At 50.8% G+C, this 4144-nt stretch overlaps 1 protein-coding gene across 2 annotated transcripts in view; it reads right to left on the bottom strand.

Annotated features, from left to right (window-relative positions):
- Positions 1-474: 474 nt before the first annotated feature.
- Positions 475-4144, bottom strand: part of LOC147097607 (adhesion G protein-coupled receptor E3-like) — a 113146-nt gene continuing 109476 nt past the window's right edge. For both annotated transcript variants that reach the window (XM_085971578.1, XM_085971577.1), the window contains one exon: positions 475-1550. The gene's annotated coding sequence lies outside the window, so the exon portion shown is untranslated. The remainder of the gene's footprint in view (positions 1551-4144) is intronic.

Genomic DNA, 4144 nt, shown 5'->3' with positions numbered 1-4144 from the left:
GAACTGAACGGAGGTGTTCCACAAAGCGATCACCCAATCTGCATTTGGTCTCCCCAATGTAGAGGAGACCACATCGTGAGCAGCGAATACAGTATACTAGATTGCAAGAAGTACAAGTGAATCGGTGTTTCACCTGGAAGGGGTGTTTGGGGTCCTGGACAGTGGGAAGGGGGGAGGTATAGGGGCAGGTGTTACATCTCCTGCGCTTGCACGGGAAGGTGCCAGGCGAAGGGGAAGGGCTGTTGGGGGTGATAGAGGTGTGGACTAGGGTGTCTAGGATTTCCAGCATCTGCAGTATTTTGCTATCATATCCTTTCTTAGGTAAGGAGACCAAAACTGCAAACAGTGCTCCAGATATGGGGGATATTGGTAGGAGGGAGAAGTTAAACATCAGAACATAAATGCAACAAGGTGAGAAGATTTTGCACCAGTCTTAGTTTCACAATCCTCTGAGTTAAAAACTGAGGGTTTAAATATCCGTGTAGTACAATATTTTAATTGAAAAAAATAAAGAAACGGTTCGCAGCAGTGTGATTATTCAGGGTTCGCAACGCACAGTGAAAATCGATTCAAATACTCGCTAACAGCAGGTGTGGTGTTCTGAGATTCTGCACGTACAGTGGACCATGCACAAAGGCTCCATTCAAATGTCCTTCATTATTACGAGGTACCGAGGGGTTTTGAGGTATAGAGGCGCTATGAGTGGTCTTTTGTTATTATGACGGTCCGAATTCAAGAAGGAGTTAGATATATTTCTTAAGGCTAAAGGAATCAAGGGATATGGGGAGAAAGCAGGGACCGGGTACTGAATTTGAATGATCAGCCATGATCGCACTGAATGGCGGAGCAGGCTCGAGGGGCCGAATGGCCTACTCCTGCTCCTATCTTCTATGTTTCTATGAATGGTTTGCAGTTGAGATGGTGAGGGATTTGCTGGTGCATTAGTGGGTGAAGTAGGATGCCACCAAAGACAGATGGGTCGTGAATTTGTCCCGGAAAGGCACAGAGAGAGTTTTCTCAGTGTTTGCTGGGCAATCAGAGGTTGTCCACGTTGCATTCTCCAGCTATTCTGGACTCAGTAATCCCACTTCTGCGCAGAGAAATCCAGATCCGGGTGCGGAAGAGACAGTTCCACGGGCCAGGAGAAGCAGGGCGCGAAGCGTTGCTGCTGCTATTCTGACACGGAAGACGAAGGCAACGCCACAGCAGTTCTAGGGGTGAAAAGCAGAGATCTGGATTGAAGCTCGAGCAATTCTTTCAGGCCCTCAAGCACAGTTGAATCCCGCCTGGGAACATCAAACGAACCAGGAATATTTCTCAAGCTGCGGCCTGCTGTACTGCCCCATGCACCTCAATGCTAAAGGAATTCAGTCACACCGCAAGTGCAAAGGGCAAAGGGCAAAGGGCCCTGCCGGCCAGAGGAGCAGACATTTCCACACTTGCCATTGGTTGACAGGTGCATTAAGGCGCCATCTCGTGGCAGTGACAGAAACCGCACTCTCGTTGATCAGGCGTTCTCACAGACTTGAGCGTGATTCCTTCAACAGTGCCTGAAGAAATGAAACAACAAATTAGAGGGTTTAGCAAAGCCTAAACTATGGGCACATTGAGGTTGTATTAACTCTTTAACAAGGGGTAATAAGTTCAGTTCTGGGCCCTGCATCTCAGGAAGGATATACAGGAAACTCTTTTTTATCCGGCACCAACAGGACCGGTTTATCAAAAAGTCTGGATTACAGAGAGGTACAGTAAAAGGTACGAGAGCCCCGTACACAGCAACAGAGCCAGACTTCCCTGTTGCTTAGCAACAGGTGCAGGAACCCCGGCCACAAGGTCCAAGCGTCCTTGTTGCTTAGCAACAGGTGCAGGAACCCCGGCCACAGATCCAGGAACGGCCACTAATATGAAGTAAAACTTACCTGAACCTACTCCTGAATTTTGCCGGTTAACAGAGATTTCCGGTTATTTAGGTGCCGGTAAATCGAGAGTTTCCTATTGGCCTTGGAGGGGGTGCAGCGCAGATTCACCTGAATGATACCGGGGCTTATAGGGTTAAGTTATGAGGACAGACTAGGCTTGTATTCCCTCGGGTATAGAAGATTAAGGGGTGATCTGACCGAGGTGTTTAAGTTGATTAAAGGAACTGCTAGCCCTTCGGTCGTGGCTCAGTGAGCAGCACGCTCAGCTCTGAGTCAGAAGGTTGTGGGGTTCAAGCCTCACTCCATAAGCTTGAGCACATAATCTCGGCTGACACTCCCAATGCAGTACTGAGGGAGTGCTGCACTGTCGGAGGTGCCATCTTTCGGATGGGGCATTAAACTGTGGCCCCACCTGCCCTCTCAATAGATGTAAAAGATCCCATGGCACTATTTTGAAGAAGAGAAAGGGAGTTATCCCCGGTGTCCTGGGCCAATATTTATCCCTCAATCAATATCACTAAAAAACAGATTATCTGGTCTTCATCACACTACTGTTTGTGGGAGCTTGCTGTGCACAAATTGGCTGTCACATTTCCTACATTACAACAGTGACTACACTTTAAAAGTATATGATCATCTATATATATAAAAAGGATCGTTCTGTCTGTGTGTATGTCCGGGCATCACTCAAAAGTTATAGAGCGTATCTACACATATGTCATATCAAAAAAAAAGCTTATGATTAGGGGAGCGTCTTAGGCATATTTACTTTTTGGTCAGACAAAAATTGTTCGGACTATACAAAAAACGTTCAAAATTCCGCTCATTAGCCCGCTCATTAGCGGTTGGCCAATCCTACGGGGGAATTAGCGTTGAGTGACGTGATGGTTGACCAATCATACAGGGGGAATCTGCTCATTAGCATTGAGTGACGTGAAGGTTGACCAACCCTACGGGGGGAGCGCGCTGTGTCACGGGGGGCGTTTCATGGCGTTTGTGGGCGGGGCTTGATCTTTCAAACTGCCGTTAATTCGGCCATCTTGATTTTTCTGCATCTCCTTCCCTCACTCTCTCCTTCTTTCTCTCTCTCTCTCCTCTTCCCTCTCTTCTTCCCTCTCTCTCTCTCTCCTTCTCTCTCTCTCTCTCTCCTCTTCCCTCTCTTCTTCCCTCTCTCTCTCTCTCCTTCCCTCTCTCTCTCTCCTTCTCCCTCTCTCTCTTGCCGTGAGTGCGGGACCGGGAAAACCGGGGCTTTCAACGAGCCGTCCCCAACTGAATTCGGACACCTGGAGTCTGCAGCGAAAGGCGTTCGTCTGCCGTTTGCGGAGTGAGTGAGGGGGAAGCAGGGCCCGGCGAGGGCACCGAGGTGCCCGTCTTTTCAGACAGTCAACCAGCCGGCCGGCCGGCCCGACAGGCCCTGATCAGGGGAATTGCCCCCAGTTGTGGGCTTGGCGTGCGCCGTCCAGGCAGTCAGCTCGACGCGACGCGACCCGCCCCGGCTGCCGGTGGCAGTGATGCGGCCAGGAAAGGCCGCGGATCCGGCACTCAGACTAGGCCGCACTCGGGGCCGCAGTCTCCTCTCCCCCTCTCTCTCCTCCCCCCCCTCTCTCCTCCCCCCTCTCTCTCCTCCCCCCGCCCTCTCTCTCCTCCCCCCTCTCTCTCCTCCCCCCTCTCTCCTCCCCCCCTCTATCTCCTCCCCCCCTCTCCTCCCCCGCTCCTCCCCCCCCTCTCTCTCCTCCCCCTCTCTCTCCTCCCCCCCCCCTCTTCCTCCCACCCCCCCTCTCTCTCCTCCCCCCCTCTCTCTCCTCCCCCCCCGTAAACCGCGTGGCCCAAAAAAGCCCTGGCAACACCGGGCCCCCCCAGCTAGTCTATATATATAAAAGGATCGATCTGTCTGTCTGCGTGTCTGTGTGTATGTCCGGGCATCACTCAAAAGTTATAGAGCGTACCTACACATATGTTATATCAAAAGAAAGGTTATGATTAGGAGGGTGTCATAGGCATATTTACTTTGTGGTCAGACAAAAATTGTTCAGACAGTAGACAAAAAACGTTCAAAATTCCACTCATTAGCGGTTGGCCAATCATACAGGGGAAATCCGCTCATTAGCATTGAGTGATGTGAAGGTTGACCAATCCTACGGGGGGAGCATGCTGCGTCACGGGGGGTATTTCATGGCGTGTGTGGGCGGGGGCTAATCTTTCAAACTGCCATTATTCAGGTGAGT

This window comes from Somniosus microcephalus, chromosome 31 (assembly GCF_052327205.1).
Source record: "Somniosus microcephalus isolate GS21.2 chromosome 31, FLI_Smic_1.0, whole genome shotgun sequence".
Taxonomy (NCBI): Eukaryota; Metazoa; Chordata; class Chondrichthyes; order Squaliformes; family Somniosidae; genus Somniosus; species Somniosus microcephalus.
This window is presented reverse-complemented; position numbering and strand designations above follow the sequence as displayed.